The following is a 21,197-nucleotide window of genomic DNA, read 5'->3' as shown; positions in this document are numbered from 1 at the left end:
AAGAAAAAAATAGAAAAAGAGAAAGAGAGAAAGAGATTGTCATCATCGACTAATAAAAAGGAATTTATAAATTCTCTTTCTAGAAAAGTATCGTCTCTCGACCTCGTAACATATTTAAACTATGATTACGTATACATGTACGAAATATAAAAACGAGAAACAGAGAGAGAGAGAGAGAGAGAGAGAGGAAAGGAAAAATAGTACGATGAAATCTGAATTAATGATGACGTAACATATTTAATTCAAATGAGATAAAAATAAATGCGCAAGAATCAAATTAATCATAGTGTTTATATTTAATATAATAGTTAAAAAATATACAGGCGGATGTAATATAATCTAAATTTAAAACCCGACTATAATCAAACAAATATATATATATATCATATATANATAATAAAATGATTGATTCTCTCGTTCAAAAATCTTATGATTAATCTTTAAAGTTCAGTTTTTTTGATGTCCAAATTCCCTATGATACCTTCTTATTAAAAATTTGTATTATTATACTACAAAAAAAAAAATAAAAACAACTTAATAACAACAATTTATTGAAAGTAACAAAGATATGCAAAAATAATGTTTGAGAATTCGAATATATTCATTATAATATTACATGTTTCTCGACTATAGTCGATCTCTTGGTGGAAATCGATAGTTATTCGTCGATTATGCGACGAGTGTTTGCAGACAAGCGATGAGCTGCAACGAGTACCAGCAAGGCGCCGTCTAAAAGTCATCTCGAATGACTACGTCTATCTATTCTTACGTTCTATTATGAAACGAGTATATAGAATGCAATACTTCGTGTGTGAGTATATAATATATAAAATGTTTATTATTATTATATTTATATTATTATTATAATCGGCTTCCTTTCGTTGAAATAAACGTGAAAATGAAAATTCGCTTTCTTAAATTTATTAATAAATAATGATTTCATATATATTTACTATTAAATGTTTAACATTTTTTTTCTTTTTTTTTTTCTTTTTTTTTTCTTTTAGATAAAAATATTCTAAATTTGATTATTATTCGTTATATATAGATTTTTCTGTGTTTTCTTCCAATTCATTTTTATAATTTTTCTATGTTAATCCGAATTTGTATATATTTTGGAAAAATGTTTTTCTAAATTAATATTTGTACGATTAAATATTTTAATTTTTCCCCGATATGCGTAAATTTATAATATTAAATTTCATGTATTTATTAAAGAGAAGAACATTTTTTTACAAACTTTGATAGTGACAAATTTTTGTGATTAACAAGTAGTTTAAAACATTTGCATTAAGATATTAAAATAATTGATCATACAAAATAGCCGAAATAATAATTTAAATAAGATATATAAACGAATTTAAATAAATTATTGCTATACTTATTCGTAAGACAAAACGAATACAAATTTTCTAGAGTACAGTTGCTAATTGTAAGTTACATTGTTGATTTCACTTGAGAATTTAAACCGGCGATCGATTAAGAAAGTTTATTCGAGAAAGAGAGAGAGAGAGAGAGAGAGAGAGAGACAAAGAGATAGAGAAAGGAAAGGTGAAACAGCTGTACTCACACGGCGAGACAACTAACGTCAACGTCACCTAACTTACTTACATTCGTTCCTCCATTTTTCTGTCATTCCTTCTAACATTTAATAGTCGAGTAATTAATTTGATTATAAACCTCCTTCTTTTTTCCCATTCTCTTTCTCTCTCGTTAAATATGAGATAGTAATTGCATAATAAATATCGAATTGTATTAAAACACATTTAGTAAACTTTGTACTGAAGGATAAATAAACAATAATGTTTGTATTACATGTGATTGAATATGAACAACAAAAAATATATTACGCATATCTATACAGGGTGTTTGAAAATATTTTAAGAGAATATCAAAAATCAAACTAAGTTTGTAATCAGGCATATACTTTAATGATTAGAAAACAAATAGTTCGGAACAGGATTTGAAAATTAATTTTAAAATACAACATGATATTTTCGAATAGCAACCCCATAGAAAAGACAATTTTTTAGTGATTCTTTGGCATAAGATCTCTTTTCCATGCAATGAGAATGAAGGAAGCATGACGGCGGGTCCGCAATCTTCATTCGTGCGAATCGATTCGGACAGTAACTATCGATCTATCGGTCGATTCGTTCTAAACGAAAACTAGAAAGACTCTTGAGAATCGAAACTTTCGCAAAATCCCGTGAAATTGGATATAATTCTGATGGAGAAATTGTGATAAATAAAACTACGTGAGAAAGATTAAAATATAGAGATAAAATTTATTATAGAACAAGAAATAAAATCGTGTAAACGTAATTACGAAAATTAGTTACAATGTTCAATCAAATGAAATAGAAAATAAATTGGGCACTAAGGAAAAAAGTATAAAAAAAAAAAAGTACGGATGAATTTTAAATGAAACAAAAAAAATGATCAAAGCTCTATCAAAGGTATCAAATAATTATTATATAAAACCAAATATATACGCGAAGGATGAGAGAAAATAAAATATCGGAAATAAAAATAAAATTCGCGCCCCGTCACATAAATTTCCTTAGAAATAATTAAAATTGGTAATTATCTGCGAAACAAAAATTTCATATGAAAAAAAAATAATCAAATAAAAATAAAAGAGTACGAAAAAATAGCGAGAAGGGGAATCCCCTACGAAAGGAATAAGAAGAAAAAAATAAATAATAAAAGTAAAAACAAACAAACAAAAATAGAAAGTGAAAGGAACCACCGAAGAATAGAATAAAAGATGGCGAACGGTTAGAATGGTAGAGATCGGAGGTCAGTCCACTCAAAGAGACATACAGAAAGAGAGAGAAAGAGAAAGAAGGATAGAGAAGGAGAAAAGATAGGAAGATGTTTACTGGAACTGGACTCTCCAGAAGAGTCTTCCCTACTACTAATACTATTACTACTACTATTACAACTACGACTACTACTATGCTCAGGCTCGCTAAGTCTCCGGTTCGATGCTCCAAGCGATTCGTGGAAGCGAATCGCAAAACGTTGCTCCTTTATCCTACAGGCATTTCCACCTTCCCAAGATATTCTTTCTCTCTATCTTATTTCTCCATGGAAACATAGCATTCGTGATGGAAATAATTAAGAGCAACCTCTCGACTTCTCAGAACGAAGAAAACGTTTCAAACGTCTCTTTAAAAACTTTAAAATCATTATATATTATATTTTATTCGTTTCTCTTTCTTTCTATCATTTATTTTATTATAGGATATATGGCTTAGATTTATACATACAATGGAAATATACATATATAGAAATATACGGTATGTGTATTTATTATTGTTATTATTATTATTATTATTATTATTATATGATAATCATTTTATGATTATATTTTATCATTAATTATAATAATATATTATTATGTTAATATATACATATAATTAATAGCATATATTATTTATAATTTATATGTATATGTTGAAGAACATATGTGTAAATGATAATTAGACGATTGACTTCCGGAGATTCGGTAAATTCGCTTGAATAACAAACATAATGCGACATGGCAACATTAAAGTCTCCTTATGCCACTTAGGACCAAACGTAACGTCTCGAAGCGTTTATGAGTTACCGGATACCGTATAATTACCTATGTTATACAGCAATATCTGGATATCTATAGAAATGTTGTAAGTATAGATGTAAGTACCATAGTTTGAATAAATTTACATGGTGTCTTTCACCTGGTTAATGTCGGTAAATTACATTTGAAATTTTACGATCGATTTAAGAAATGAACAAAGAAATATCTTGCGTAATATTATAAAGTTCAATTATTTAGCTGAAATTATTCAATTGATTCGAAAAATTCTTAGAATAACGATTAGAAAATTGTATGATCGATTTAACAATGAAAAATTGTTCGATATAATTTTATACTATTAAAAGATTTAAATAGTTTTGTAACGATACATTTTTCTAATAAATTGTCTGACAACAAAAATTAGAAACTCATTGAAACGAATTCGATTTGAAATCGTCTCCTTTTCGCGCGCTTTCACTTGTTCGTCATGGAAAAATACGATCACGTTCGATCAATCCTATCTGTGTTTTAATATACTAAACGTACCATAACCGGTCAAATGTACTCGTCGTAAAATTTTTGACAAAATTTCTAACAAATTGTATAGTGCTATTTGATGAGTCAAGAAAATTATTCTGTTATAAATAATATATATATATTATATTTTTTCTTTGCAATAAATATATCGTAAAATATGACATAAATTTTGGAAGACAAGTATCATTTGATACGTAGTAGTAGAAATAGTTATATATAAAGCTTAATACGTTTAGTATTAATAACAATCTATAATTTGTGATCTTACAATCAATGATCTATGAATGTGTCTATGAAAAAAAAAAATTAAATTTTTCAGATGACAACCAACAGAAATTAGATCCCGTAGTCTTGTTGGGTTGACGATGGACCGTTAACCATAGCCGAAGGTGGCTTCGACGCATACAAAGGATTAATGTCCGTGTAAGGTTCGCGAAGAAACAGGTGGCCGCGTTTCACCGCGACGTGGAATGTGCAAAACGAGTGGCACGCGAGTTTATCCTCTCCTTGCTTTTTAACCGGACATAGTCATCCCAAAGTAACCCCTCTCTTTACTCGTCATTTGCAATTTTTTCATTATACCACTCGAATTTCTCACGCATTTTCGTTCGTTCGTTCGTTCGGTCGTATCGCTAATTTTAACGTACGATTTTTGTATTTTTTCGTTTACAAAATATCTACCGTAAAAGGAAATCGGTATATAAATTAAAATTTTTATAGATAAAAAGAAACCTTACGAGAATGGAAAATTTAATTACTTTTTTTTAAATGATAAATATTACAAGTTTTTATAATAGATTTTAGAAAATTTAATATTATTTTTTATATCCGTAGATTAATCTCTAATGTTAAGTAAAGATTTTGGAATTTATATTAATGTGGAATATAAATACTCTTTAGATTTCAAATTATTATGATATATGTAAATTAGCCTGACGTATTTTATATAGAAAAGAAAAAAATAATACAAAAAATAATTCTTTTATTAGATACGAAATGATATCGATCATTTTATTACACCCCAAACACATCTCGAGAACAAATACATAATATGTGTAAAAAAAAACATAAGATACAATATAATAAAAAAAGAAATAAAACTCACCCTATGCCTGCCTTCTAATCCATCCGAAATCGTATCCAGAGCAAGATCATATCGCACTAACAACCAATACTTGCAAATCCGTTATGCACTAATAACAGAACAATAAGTCCAAAGAAAAAAAGAAAAGAGCAAAGAAAACTGAGAAACGAAAGAAGAAAAACAAAAGAAAAAGAAAACAAACAAATAAAATTAATTACAAATCCTCACATAATACGCGACACTGTCTAAATATAAAACGAAAGTATAAAAAATTCGTCAACACTGTTAAATTCATTTCGATGATTACTATACGTAAGTCCAATTCTCACAAAACAAAAAATAGGTCCTCCCTTCTTCTTCTCCTTCTAAATTTGGTTCGTTTTATTCGATCACGAAAGATGGACACCAAAAAAATGGGTGTATGTAATGAGTGCAACGGAGTTTTTTTATAGGATTAAATGAAGAAGCAAAGAAAAAGAGGTGAGTTAGATAAGGATAAAAGATAAAGATAAAAAAGAAAGAGGGAGGAAAATAAGGAATGACCAATATGAGGAAGAAACACAAGAAAATGAACCGAACGGGCCGAACGTCGGCGAACGAGTGAGAACCTAGCGGCACTGTCGAGGGAACACGTTGTGACGTCAGAGAGAGGTTCTCCTCTCTTTTTGCCATTCCACGAGACGAGCGCCACGAGAAAGGTACCCGTACCACCTCGTATCCCCCTACTCCTACTGTCCTTCTTCGCAAGAAGTCTCCAAAGCCCGAAGGGTACGACTACTACTACTACAGTAGTAGAAGTAGTAGTACTACTACCACTGCTACTATCCTCATCAATCAATGATGGTTAATCGGTATCCCTTCATATTCGAGAATTTACCATTGTCCAAATTACATATATACTTATCTAATCGTTTTTATAATAATTAGTGTTAACAGCTTGACCATCGTACAAAATATAGTAGTAGTAGTATTACTTCCATTGGTACTATCCTCATTAATCAATGATGGTTAATCGGTATCCTTCCATATTCGAGAATTTACTATTGTCCAAATTACATATATACTTATCTAATCATTTTTATAATAATTAGTGTTAACAGCTTGACTATCGTACAAAATATAGTAGTAGTAGTAGTACTATACTCATTAATCAATGATGATTAATCGGTACCCCTCCATATTGGAGAACATTCTTTTAACTTGCTACCATTGCTCAAATTATATATGTACCTATCTAATCATTTTTATAATAATTAGTGTTAACAGGTTTACCATCATACAAAAATTTTCTTATATCTCCCCATATAAGTTACAATTCTAATTGTAAGATTAGATATAAAACAATGTAGTAACGCCGGTCACGGTTGACCGACGTGACAGTCAACGCTTGTTAACACTATAATGGACTGTTTTTAAAATTAATTTCGAATAAATTGAAACAAATATTTTTCATTATTTCTCGATATAACTTATAAGAGAGATTTCATCTCTCTCTGGATCATTTAAGATCGTTTCGCTTAAACCTATTTTCAATATTATTTATGTTTATGTATTTTATAATTATCATATACTGTTATGATCTTGTTTACCAATTAGTCGTTACTTTGTAACCCCGTCTTAAAACAATAAATTTCCTTTCTCTCTATTTTATTCCTTTTTATGGCTAATTTATTCAACAGAAATATTTATCTTATTGTTGTCTTATTTTTAGAATACTTTTGCCTGTGCCAACGAAGGGATAGAAACATTTTATATCTCTGGAATGTTTTTAGTGGGCGGTCAAATCTATTTTCGAGAGAATTCTTCTTTCTCTCTCTCTCTCTCTCTCTCTCTCTCTCTCTCTTTTGCAAATAACAAAGGAAAGGAAGCAGAAAGTCAAGAAGAAATAAAATTAAAAAAAAAGAATAAAACTATAGAAAATCACATGGGATTTTGGAGACGAGTTTCGAAAGAATTTATACAACTTTACCAGAATTCGTGATATCTTGACTAAAAAAAGCTTTCAGAGATATTTGATCTCTCTTTCTCTCTCTTTCTTTCTTTCTTTCTTTCTCTTTTCTTTTCCCTTAACGCAAAATTGATTTCATTCGGGATTAGATACCCCTAAACGTCCGTAGCCGTTTAAATTTGTGCCGGTATTGCCAACTTTTTTATGGGCCACTTTTATTCCCTGTTATTTTCAACGTTCCTCTAATGTAATATCATATTCGCCTCTTATAACAAGAACCTTTTATCTTACCCTTTTTTTCTGTCGCTAAATGTGAACAGAAATAAGATTGATAAATAAAACAAAAATAATATGAACTTTTGGAGTGTCTACGTTTTGTATTCCTAATACAATATACAAAATTGTTATTTCAAATAATAATAAAATATAGTAGAAAAGGTTTCTAATAAAATAAATATTTATATAGTATATTATGTTTTTTAATATTACTATAATAAAATATTTTTTTATTTTTGTAAAATATATAAAATTATTATTCAATAATTAAAAAAAAGATTAGACCAACATAGGAATGATTGTAAACCTACTAATGTACAGAAAAACAATACCACCGCGTTAGCCGAACATCATTTCAAAACAGGACATAAATTGAAATTCGAAGAAACAACCATTTTAGACAGAGAAGACAACTGGTACAAAAGAAATATAAGCGAAATGTACCACATAACAAATTAACAATACAGTTAACTACAGAACAGACACGAATAATTTAAATAACATCTATAACGAAATTTTAAAATTTAATTATCATAACAGGACGCATAAATAGAAGACATCATAATACTGAAGATACCTATATTAATAAACACTAGTCTAGATAGAATCAGTAGTATTTGATTACGTGTGATAATATAAAGGTGTTTAGGAAGAAATTGTATTGTAAAATGTTAAGTATAGTTGAAATGTATGACTCTGAAAAAAAGATAAAATGTATACTGACTCGTGAACTGTAACGATCGAGGTACAAAAAAATAACGTTTTAATTTATTGTAATGTTTTGTTCATTGATTAACAAGTCATAATAAAAAATTTTAGTTGCTGATGAAGTCCCAAGAAAGGGACGAAACGTAGAACTTGTTAGAAATAAATCGTTCATAAAGATTTAATAACCGTCCAAAATTCCCTGTGAGACTTATGTGATTATTCAATAATACTTTTGCAATTTCTGTTTCTTTTTTTTTTTGTTACATTTTATCTCTTTATATAAATATATATCTTTATATTTTTGAATATAGTACGATATCGCATACTCTGACTAAATCCTCTTACCACATAAATCTATTATTTCAAATAAAATTAGGATCACACTTACTCAATAGTGATCTCCTTGGTATGCACTATAATAAAAAAATATATGCATAGGTACTTTCATATACATATACATAAATAAATAAATATATAATATATATATATATTATAAAGCATAATTTATATCCAAGCCATAATCGTTATTTGGTTAAAGGTATTCGTTACGCGAATGTCCGTATACGTTGCACTAACCGAGAAGCGAACACTTTCACGCGGATGCCGAGGCTTTAGTAAATATCATGGCCATATTTTCTATTCGCTCTTCTCCCGTTCGATCCTTTCCTACGACACAGATACCAATATTTTTTTTCTCTCTCTTTCTCTCTCTCTCTCTCTTTTTTACGTACGTGGCATCGTCGTAGGTCGTTGAGTTACTTATAACATTACGGTAGCAACTTTGGTACTCACTTCTCAACAACTCTGGAATTGTAATATCGTTGACAGGTATGGAAAGAGACGGATGTATAATACAGGGTGTCTTGAAATAATCAATAAATTTTATCTCAAATATATAATATTTCGATAACATATAATCGGTCAACAAGCGTTCACAATTTGAGTCATTCGAATTTGAATTTGAATTTAGTTTTATACACAGGCTAAGATCATTTGAAAATTCATCGATATGATTATTTACCAGTTAAATTATTTTATTAACTAAATTTCTATAGAAGATTTGAACAATTTGTTTTATCGTTGGAATATATTCAAATCAATTCATTTTGAGACACCCTGTACGTGTGTACATAAGTAGACCTCCATGATACTTGTTTGAAATCGACCTCGCCTCTTCTGCATTCCTGTTGTTCGATTGCCCTTTATTACAACGGATCCATCGTTTATATACGACAGGTCATCATAATGTTTCGACCTTGAAACAGTCAGAGAAGTTATCGATATATTTTATTTGATCTATTTTAACCATCAGAAATTATTCATCTTCATAATCCATCATTAATGTTAGGTATCGATCAATTATAATATATATTCGTTTACATAAGAGAAAAAATACAAAAAATATTTAACATTGAAAGTGAAAGTTTGAGAATCCTTAAAAACATAAAAATATACGTATGCAAATTTAATTAAAAAGAAAAAGAAAAAAAAAAACATTCATGTTACACATTAATTAGCTTGTCTTTCAACAATAATCATTAAATGACGTTAACGGACGGAACAGAAAATAAATCAGCACGAGATAATAGTCATCGATGATCGATTAAACGAGTATGACAATTAATGATGGTTTGTATGAGGATTAATGTGTTAAAAGATAGGACGTTGAAAATGATATCGTTATTTCGAAGTTATCTATTCTTTCTTGTAAAAGAAAAGTCATGGTTTAGTTTGCGAATATAAACCAGTTATAAGTACATGATCTATATATATATATATCATGAATTCCAGTTCGTTGAAGAGGTATTCCCCAGATCGAAGATGGGTTCTCTCTTTCCTTCGTTCCTTTCAGCTAGCTAAGCTTCCTTTTATTCTTCTTCTTCTTCTTCTTTTTCATTTTATTATAAATCTTATTCGTCTTCTTTCAATGACTCAAGTCCACTGACCGAAACACAAATGCGGTATTTTAACACTGAAAAAGAAAAGAAAAAAAAAAAAGAAAAAAAGGAGAGTCTTTTGCCTCGTAAAACTCGCCACACTTCCGTGCTCTTCGCGATGGGCTTCGCGACTTCTTGGGATTGGGATCGGTAAATAGAGATAGAGAAAGAGAGAGATAAGACAATGTTGGTTGGTGTTATTACAACAATGGAATATCACCGAGCGTATCGAGATTCTATATTTACAATGGTACCTACTTTTTTATTATTTTTTTTTTCATTTTTTTCCCAAAAGATTTCAAAAGTCCTACAACAGTGTTTTCGATCTTAATTACTCAAGACTCTTATTCCTATGTCATGTGTACGTGTATATGTTTATAGATGTATTTTAATTTCACGGATTTCACTACTTTGAATTAAATATAATTTGGTTATTCATCAAATTTTGGGGGGAGGGGGGGGGGCAATTTATTAAATTTTAACGTCAGCCGAAATACGAAAAGTAATTTCATTTCATTCGAACATAATTAATGTTAATACAATTTATATAAAAATATAATAAAAGAATTTATATAAAAATATAATAATCGTACGAAGAAAAATAATGCAACATGGCGACATTTTTTTCTCATTGTTTATAAAATTACTTTTATAATATATTTAACGATTCTTAATATTGACTTTAGCTAACAATTAGAGGAATAGATTAATTAACGCGTCGTAGGAAAGTAAATTGCAAACGGAAAATGAAATGCACATTCTCACAGATTTGCGTGCACGTATGTGCACATATACACACATATATACATAGATATATATATATATTACTTAGGTGTCACTTAAATTGCCGTTCTCAGCAAAGAAATCGCGCCATATTGTTTACGAAAACTCCCCCGCATGCGGGAGTTGTTGCCATTGTCGAAGAAACGCAATGTTCATTCACTGTCCGTGTCTCTCTCTAATTACCGACCATCGTCCTTCCAATTTATTTTCACAAAATTGAACTATGAAAAAAAAAAGAAAAGAAGATGGGTGCCTCCTGCCGCGTTGCGTAGTCGATCGTTAGAGACGTCGTTAAAAATTAAATGACAATAATTACGAATAAAAAATACAAAGAATCAAATAATTACGCGATTCAAGTCCGACGGGTTTACACGTTCGCAAAAAAAAAAAGAAGAAAAAAGAAAAAAAGAAATATTACCTCGCGACAATATTTATGTAACTGTATCTACGATTTGAGATCTTAGAAATGTGTTACGTTGAAAATAAAAAAAAAGGAAAAAGAAAAAAAAACAAACAAACAAACAAATTCATATCGAATCAAGCTAATGAATATTTTTTTGTCGCGAATAATGGGGGTTTCTTTTTTAATTATAAATAAAAAAAAAAAAAGAAGAAAAAAGTGCATATATAAATACATAAAACTAAATAATGATTATTATTTGTTAGAATATAAATTATGCGACACGTGATAGTTATATTTTATTGCTCGTAAAAATATTACTGCACAATAATATATGGGAGCGAAAGCCTCTAGTGAGCTAACAAATGATACAGAAAAAGAAAGAAAGAAAGAAAAATAAACGAAAAAAAAAAAGAAGAAAAAAAAAAGAAAAAAGGATAGATAAATAAAGAGCAAGCAAAAGGATTAAATTTTATCGCGGTATAGAGTGTTCGTGTTTTAAAGACGAGAACACGCAACAAGCGAGCTAGAAGAGATCGTAATAGTAAATCCTTTCTCGATCGCAACGAATCGGCCGCGTTATTAAGTTGTACGTACGAGCTCGTGAATGTCGACACATTACCAAAGAAAAAAAAAATGATGAAAGAAAAGAGAAAGAAAGAAAGAAAGAAAGAAATAGAAAAAGAAAGAAAATGTCGAGAAAATAATTAAAAGAATCGTCGGCGAGTCCGTGATCTTGAAGAAGTTCTTCAGTACTTCAGTCGTGGGAGCACTTCGCATAGTTAACGTCAAAGGAAAAATGCAATTCGTGAGATAGAAAGAAAGAATGAGAGAGAGAGAGAGAGAGAGAGAGAGAGATAGATAATGTTTCGAGATATATATACATTACAGAGAACGTAGGAGCGACATAATTAATGATTTCTCCGTAGTAATTAACGTTTTCACTGATCTTGACTATCGTCGTAGAGTTCCTTGTTAGTGCACTGTACTCCAAATAACGGAACTCGAAACTCGGAAAATGAAAGGATTTTCAAAAGAGAAAGATATGCAAAGAAAGAAACAATTTTATCTTAAATTAACGCGCTTGTGACCTCGTAAAAAGAAAAAAAAAAGAAAACAACGAAAATACCACTTCGATATCCCTTTCCTTTTATATTTTTAATCCGTATACTATTTGTTACTGTAATGTATATTTTTCTAAATTCTTCTAATACTATCAATTTAAAAACGTTTTTATTCCCCTTATTTCTGTCACTTCTTAATGACATTTTATTAATTTTCATTTTTGCATATTCCCTCGTTTATTTTTTAATAACAATTATTCTTCATCTTAATAATCTTATTAGAAATTAATTGATTCATAAATATCTTAAAAGAACGTAATTATTTCAGCAACGGGGAGGGGGTGGAGAGGTTGAGGGGGGGGGGGCAAGATGTCACTTAAAAAGTTAAACTTTCTCTCTCGCGTGTGCAAGGAAGAAAAATGAAAAGGAAAAAATGTAAATGAGTCGTATGTAATAAATACTATTACTGGGACTTAATCAGAGAGCTACGGATTCGAGGTTCCGAGATATTACGTCTGTACCAGGATGTGAACGTCGATCGATCGATCGATTTAAGAACCAGCGTGACTCGATATGTCGACTAGAGACTATTTTAAGAGAGAGAAAGGTGATTTTCGTTTGAAGACTAATTTAATTAAATACACCGTGGTGAGTATTTCATAAGATGTAATAAAAAAATGAAATGGAAAAAAACGAATCTCATTGCAAATCCCATTGCAATTTGTTATTAATTCTTCGTTTTTTGTTGTTTTTTCAATTTCTAAAAATAAAAGGAAATTAATATCTATTTATTATAAATATAACATTTTCATAATATAATTACCTCTATAAATTTTATCATATCGTCAAATATGTTGCATAGATAAGTACAATATCGAGTTAAAAAATGTTTCCTAAACGAATTAGAATATTAATTCATTCATTTTCGTGATCGAGCAGATTAATTTTCTTTTTCAGGATTGGCCCACACACTCTGTAAATATAATACTTGAATAAAATGAAATAACACAAAAATGTAAATAAAACATATTTATACTCGTATAAAATATTTGTTGACAAACAAATCTATCTGGATTATTTTAAAATGCAATTGCGAGTACGTTTGTAAAGAAAACAAATTTACTATAAAATCGTATTAATTCTAACACACGATAGTTGTTAAATTAAGAAAGTTAATAAATAATATAGAAATGGTACGTTTTAAGGATATTTCTAATATTACTGAGTCTCATGCTGGTTTGACAACCCTGCTCTAAATGCACTGATTTTTTCTAATAACGTTCTATTTCTTTTCTTTTTATCTTTTTTTTTTTGAATTTACGATTCGATATCTAACTTTTAACAGGTAACGTGTATTTATAAGTATTTTAAGATAAAGTATAGGTAAGACGAAGTAGAAAATCACGATCTAAACGATATATATTCGCATTATCCGCTTAGAACCCGTCTCGACGAGTTAACGTTCTTCTAGTCAACGAACCAACAAACGAACGAACGAACCAACGAACAAACCAACGAACGAAAGAAAGAAAGAAAGAACGAAGGTACGAAGGAAGAAACGACGAGTCCAACGCGCATTATAATAATGTGCGTGCAAACTTCAGGAAGAGAGGATATATTCTGGCTATGTTTATCCTATGATTCAGCACCCAGAGTGGTGTGCATCAACGAGTAGGCCGCGACTAAGAAGAAGCGTTTCTTCTTTCGTCGTCTTTTGCCGCCTTCGCTGTCTCTTTTAACTCTTTTTTTTTAAACGATGGCTTCAAACCCTACTCTGATACGAATCAGCAAGTTAATGCTATTAAAAAAGAAAAGGATAAATCATTTTGTGTTATTTTATTAACGCGTAAAACATTTGTTCCAAGCTCTAAGTGTTTTACTCGAGAATTTCCCCCCGTGCATTTTTTGTTTTTTTTTATCATTAAAATACCGTGTATATCTCTACCAAAAGTTTATCTAGGTTTAATCGAAAAGAATTTGTAAGTTTGATATTGAGAAAAATTAATTAGAATAATTTTGTCCGGATCATTAAAAAAAGTTTCTAAAGTAGTAAAAACGATTAGAGAGATTCAGAGAAAGTATATCGATGAATAAATTTGCTGCAAAATTTTTTTTTTATTTCTATTTAAAAAGTAAACATTGGTAGAACGTTCCTGTAATGTGTAATTTACAAAATCAACAAAATATACTGTAAAAAAAATTCAAATAAATCAGTAAACATTTGTTCGTACTCGCGGCTCGTTCGAAGCCATCGCTAAAACTGCAAAGTTCGCGAGAGGAGCAAAGAAGAAGTTCCTTGGTGCACGAGAGAGTGTTATATGTCCTTCTCTCTCTTTTATGCACATTTACATATACATACGCACATATAAAAAGGTGATCATGCTCTTCCTCTTAACTTCTCAAGCGTCACCTCCTCTTATGCACGGTCCATGGCTTATGTAAAGCACTGTGTAATGAAACCTGTGTCGATGGCTTTAGGTTAGAACAGTCGTTAGGAGGAGACGTTTAGAAAAGAGACGTTAGAACGCGTTTTAGAATGTACGGGGCACCGATCTACATTATGAAATAAAGGTGGGTGTGTTACTTGTAACGGACATATTGTAGCCACTATATGGATGCATGTAAGTATATACCACCTACAGTTGGGGATCACTAACATTATGTTTCAAAGTATGGGTGACCCGTTAGCCAAAGCCGGATTCGCGATGTGAGAATAGCTTCAATTCAAAATCGATCAAGGACACTGTACGCAAAAAAAAAAAAGATCATCATTTCAATACTTTCCTCTCCATTGTAATTTTCATTACAATTATTGCTAAATAAAAAATAAAGGGACGCGGATTGTAAAAGTCTAATTTATTTCTACAATTTTTGTGCGACTATATTAGAAAAATTGAAAGTTAATTTGATCGAGAAAGAAATTGTTTCAATTGTCTTTTTACTCTCCCATTTGATGGGTTTTAGTTAGACTTCTATACGAACACACCTTCTAACACTTATCCGACTGTACCAAAGAGATCGTGCCCCCTTTTACTACCTCTCTCTCGAGAGTCAACAGAACACAGGTTTTTATTTTTCCGAACGGGCCACCCCATCTATTTTACTAACCATGCCCACGTTGCTTGACTTTAGTGATTTGACGAGAAATAGAAATCCAACATGGTTAAAGTAAGACTAGTAAAAACTCTACAAATTTGTATTACTAGTATAACAATAAATAATTCGACGATTAATATAATTTTATCAATTGTTTCTCTATTTTTTCTTTTTTAAAGTTAATTAAATTTACCAAATGAGCGACTCATATATTCCACAAATTCCATTAAAAATAGAAAAACGAAAAATAAAGAAAAATAATTTAACGTGAAATAATTAAAATAAAATATCAATAAATATTTAAATACATGAAAATACACTTACATAATTATTAATTATCGATTCGTTTTAAAACTAATCATGCGATCGAAGTAATTGCATTCTAACGCGTACCTGTTATCAAAAAAAATGGCGTCGTCGTCGTCGTTAATGTTAATTTGACTTATTAATTTATATATATTCTCACTTGCTTATTTAGATATGTATATTATATTCTTGCACGAACAGAAAAGCACTTTCTATCGAGAACGTCGAACGCGATACAATTTCACTTGTTACGCCACACACACACATATAAACAAGCGAACAATCACAGATACGTTCTAATATGGCTCCGCCTTCGCGAAGAAAACGAACAGTTTCTTTCTATACTTCGTTCGTTCATTCGTTCGTTCGTTCGTTCGTCGATTAACAATAATAATGACAAAGTTCGAAGACTGAATAAAACGAGTGAAACCTTTCAGAGATTCAAGAATTCAAATAATATATAGAGATAACGTTTCAATAATAAATGTTAAATCAATTGTTCGCGAGAAAAACGAAACAATACTTTTACTATTTAACTTAAACCTTTCACGTATCTATATATATATGCGTATGTTTTTATGCATACAACATACTTATACTTATGTATGTCGAGTAATTTTTTATTCTTCTTTTTCCATCCCCTTTCTATTATTACCTTATTTGTTATAATTAAATAAATATATTTAAATGGCGTTATATTTATATTTATACTAATATTTTCTAGGATTTGCATTCGGAAAGAATGCTACTTAAAAGTTTACTTACTAGTCTATAATACTAAGCTATAAATCGATTTTCAAGACTAATTGTAAAATTATGTATGTATATACTCTGTAAAGAATAAATTTAATTTATATAAAAAAATTTAGAATTAATTTTTACCTATTTTAAAAATATTAGATCGTACCAAAAGTATCTTGCTTTTTCTAACTAAGCATAAGTTCTACGGATGGAATATTTTCATTGAATGAGAAATTTGCAACCTATTATATTCCATTACTATTTTCTATTCTGTATATATATAGAACTCGGTAAAATATACTTAATATTTAATATATAATTATATATATAATATTTTTTATATAATTATTACCTAAAAAAGTAGGAGTGAAGATAACAACTTCCTAAAAAATATATAACCAAAATCATAATTCTTTAAAAAAGACAATTTAGTTAATAGTAAAATGAAACGTAGACACAAATCAAGAAAATGTTGAAAGTTCTTGATAAATGTAGAGATCAAATAGAAAAGTCAATGTTATAGTTGCTATTAAATAGTTCCGGGTTCGTGGGACGATGTTGGTCACGCGATTCACGCGCTACCTTAATAATTAACTGTAAGAAAATGAAAGAACCTAGAGAAGGGCTCCCTCTTAGAAATATGTTTACAAAATCCCTTCAAAGGAAGTTGATGATGTTAGGTTGCTCGCTAATGCAACCGTGTGTCGTTGACTAACCATCTTTTCCATTTTTTTCTTCCTATTTCCTTCATTTTCTACTACCTTAATGAAGACGATTATTTAATTCAAACGGTGAGCAAGTAAGTTACTTTGAAAAAAATTTTCGAAAAAGCCACTCTAGTGGCAGGCCGGCTGAACACCATATCACATAAAGTTTACCATAATATAAGTTTTCCATTATTTTTTGTTTTCAATCAATTGCTGACTTTTTGTTTGTCCGTTTTTCTCCGGTCTTTCTAGCTCCAATATGATATCGGTTTATTTAATAATCTAGTAAGTCTTTTTCCTGTACCTGTTCTAAGAGAATCATTCTTAACGAGTAAACTTCTTTAATTAATAATTAAAACAAAATATCTATATTAGATTTCTAATTGTTTTTTGTTTTTAAATGTATACAGAATTTAATTACTCATTCATTTTGTGTACACTACTTGCTATTAAAAGTTACTAGGAAATAAGCAAGTTTAAAATTTATTGAATTTCTAGTAACATTGCTAAGCATCATATCGATAATAATAGTACTCTACCTTTATCTCACTGACAGTTGGTAATATGACTTACTGACCGAGATATGATGGTAACTTACCATCATATCTCGGTCGATAAGATAAAGGTAAAGCACTACTATTACCGATATGATGCTTAGCAATATTACTAGAATTTTAATAAATTTTAAACTTGCTTATTTCTTAGTAACTTAAAAAAAAAGGGAAAAAACAGAAATATACAAATGTAATAAGATAAAATTGTTCTAACATAATAAATAATTAAAACAACAGACAAATTGTACAAATTAAAAAGGTCAATAAAGAAATTTGAACTGTTCGTAAATAACGAAATCATGTAACATTTCGATTTAATAAATTTTAATAAAAATTAATCATTGATAAGCAAATACTTATGTACTGTTTTGTAAAGCCTATATATATATATATATATGATATTCGGTGTGAATTTAACTAATTAGGATATATTGAAGCAACATAAATAAAAGAAATTAGCGAGTAACTAACATAAATGTGTGTGTGTTTCAAAGACAATCATTACGATCCAAAGTTCGAATTTTTCAAAAATATATATGTATTCTTATATTATACATAAAATTACGAGAGAGATATATATTTTTGAACATTGTGAGGAAAAATTTATTTCTTCGTAAAAATCTTTCGAAAAAAGAAATAAAGAGAAAGAAAAGAGAAATGAGACGTGATAAAAGATGACGTAACAAATGGGTCGAATATTTTAACAATCATTAACGTAGTTCAATAACGACATAGCGTTTCGTTTCTAAGGCATTCGTTAAAAGCGATAATTGGAAGTGATTTTTACAGTTAGTAATGAGTGCAAAGTGATTAGCAACAATTACTTGGTCCGTTCATCCTTGAAAAATGAGTGCAATACAATACTGTAATTAATTTATTTATACCTTTCTCATATCCTTTTTAATTTACGTTTAAAATTTAATATTTACATTGACTCAATAAATTATAAATTATAAAAAAAAACCATAACTATATTTGTTAATATTATGAAAAAATGAAATATATAAAGGTAGCCTATATTCAATTAAATATTACAAATATTTATTCATTATATATAAGTATTATATTGTATTCGATTTTTATATTCATTTAACATTTCCCGCTTACTGTTACTTTTAAATAGCTGCATATTTAGTTGCATAGTACATGTTACTCGAATCACATCCTAAGAAATAAGAAACATAAAGCTATTATTGTAAATATTAACAAAAATCAAATATATATTAATACGAAATATATTAATTTATGCAAGTATGATAGAGACATACATATTATAGTAATACACCTTGACCTTTGGTATCACATCCCTGTCGGTTTAATTTTACTTTGACTCGATAAATCATCATTAGATTTAACAATTACTTCATTCTAAAAAAATATGAACAGATAAGTGGTAACACAAAAGAAAAAATACAATAAATTTTCTTATTAATTAAAAATCGATAGAAATTAATATATTCTGAACATGTGATTGATATGGTACAATAACATGTACATAAAAGAAATATTTTATCATCTGAATTCATGGAAAAGAAACTCATAGCAACATCATGTAAGAATATCAGAGGATATATAAACGTGTCTCTTGCCGAAGGCTGTTAATGACCACACTTACACGCACACACACACACACACATATAAATGCATCAAGTTATATCGTATCTCATCACGTGAAACGTGTCTCTTTTACTGCTGCATACTTGATCACGAGATAGATGCAATCGTAACTGCAACTGCCAGGTCGGTAACCCAATGCAATTTTCCTTATTATCGACTAAACCACGTAGCGTTCACCACTTTGCTTATAAACATTCTTTGAAAAGTCTTTATCTTTTATATACAATATGTTTTCCTTCCTTTACAAGTTCTCATTATTAAAATGATTTATTCCATAAATTCTTTCATTATAATCAGATTATTTGTATCGTAATTATAATCATTTTACATATATTCCATATGCATAGCCTATTATTATCTAATTTGTTATTAATACCTAATATTTTATTGCCAAAAAAATGTTGATTAAATTAATTGTATATGTCTAAAATCAATAACAATGTAAACACATAAATAGATATGCTAATCAAAGTCGCATAAATCATACTAATAATAATAATAATAATAATAATAATCAAAATGTATATATACATTTTTCTCATGCGTGTTTCATTTTTGACGAGGGTTTAACTATTTCATTAGAAAATTTATTGTTTCTTTTATAAAAAAAAAAAAAATAATTTTGTAGTTTTCAAGATGGCGTCATAGGTACGTGTATCTTTCTTTCCCCTTCCTTTTCTCCGAAATGCTATTTGGGATTGTTTTCACTCCTGTAGGAAGGGAAGAAAACATCAGGCGCCCCTTCCGCCCTAACGACAAAACAGGTCCTTCTGATACTCTCCGACAGAGACGGGGAGCGGTCGGATGTGTTTAGGGTCAATTTGTCTATTATCTCGTTGTCAGTTTTATTTATTATACTTCTAACGTCTCCCACGAGTACCGAGCGATACGTGAGACCCTTTGACACGAAGAGAACTTTTATTCCAAAAGAGTTATTCATTCAAAAATACCTTCAACTATGATCATTTTTCACCTTTTCGTAATAATCTACCATCACATCTCTCGTTAAAAAGTAATATTCATTTCAATCGTTCGATTAGGACAAACAAAAAATAAAGAAAAAAAGGAACATATTAATGAGATATCAAATTGTTTGTTTTTCTTTTTATCGAAAACATTTTTAAGAGAATGAGATAATAGAATTTAGATTACGTATTGAGCATGATGAAATGAACAATTGATAAGAAGGGATGCTGCGGTAGGTGCCACTCATTGATCCGTCACTGTCATTCTCTTCTATAAGTAAAAGAGAGAGAAAGAGAGAGAGACCTGTAGTGAGAATGCGCGTACTCAGAGGATCGCAAATCCATTGGTTAAATGATAGGAGAATCAAAAATAAAATAATTACATTTGATACCTCGACAAAAATCTACGAACTTTTTTCGTCTACACAAGTCCACATAATAACTCGAATTTTGTTTTAAATCATAAAAAATGATATCAACCAAATATAGAAGTAACCCAAAAGATACTTCTTTTCATATCTTATCGTATATTACTAATTTTGTAATATATCAAAACTAAGCGCATCCGTCTTAAAAAAAAAAACAGACATAAATTTTCCAATTTTTTTTGTTTCGTAAAAAATATAATCAAGCACAACCACGTGTCTAGACAATTTTTTTAAATTACAAAGAATTATTATTTACGATAAAATTTGTGTGTGTATTCCTAATCCTCCCCGTTTTTTATTAGATACTAGAATCCATGCAAGGGAAAGAAGTGGGTGGGTAAAAAAAAGAGGAGGGGGTGAGGGCTAGCAACACGGTGTTCCGTCATTGATGTCATCTTCTCTCTCTCTCTCTCTCTCTCTCTCTCATTTTATCAGTGTCACTGTCTCTCTTAGTTTCTCCCTCCCACAAGTGGAGTTA

The 21,197-nt window shown here is 29.5% G+C and overlaps 1 protein-coding gene across 1 annotated transcript in view; it reads right to left on the bottom strand.

Annotated features, from left to right (window-relative positions):
* The window catches only part of LOC106791254 (intracellular protein transport protein USO1), a 54,177-nt gene extending 48,371 nt beyond the window's left edge, over positions 1–5,806 (bottom strand). Inside the window, exon 1 of the mRNA XM_014756771.1 lies at positions 5,211–5,806. The gene's annotated coding sequence lies outside the window, so the exon portion shown is untranslated. The remainder of the gene's footprint in view (positions 1–5,210) is intronic.
* Between the last annotated feature and the right edge of the window lie 15,391 nt (positions 5,807–21,197).

Source organism: Polistes canadensis, unplaced genomic scaffold (genome assembly GCF_001313835.1).
Source record: "Polistes canadensis isolate GaletaPanama2010 unplaced genomic scaffold, ASM131383v1 scaffold_7, whole genome shotgun sequence".
NCBI lineage: Eukaryota > Metazoa > Arthropoda > Insecta > Hymenoptera > Vespidae > Polistes > Polistes canadensis.
The sequence above is the reverse complement of the archived record's forward strand: the minus strand, read 5'-3'. Positions and strand labels throughout refer to the sequence as shown.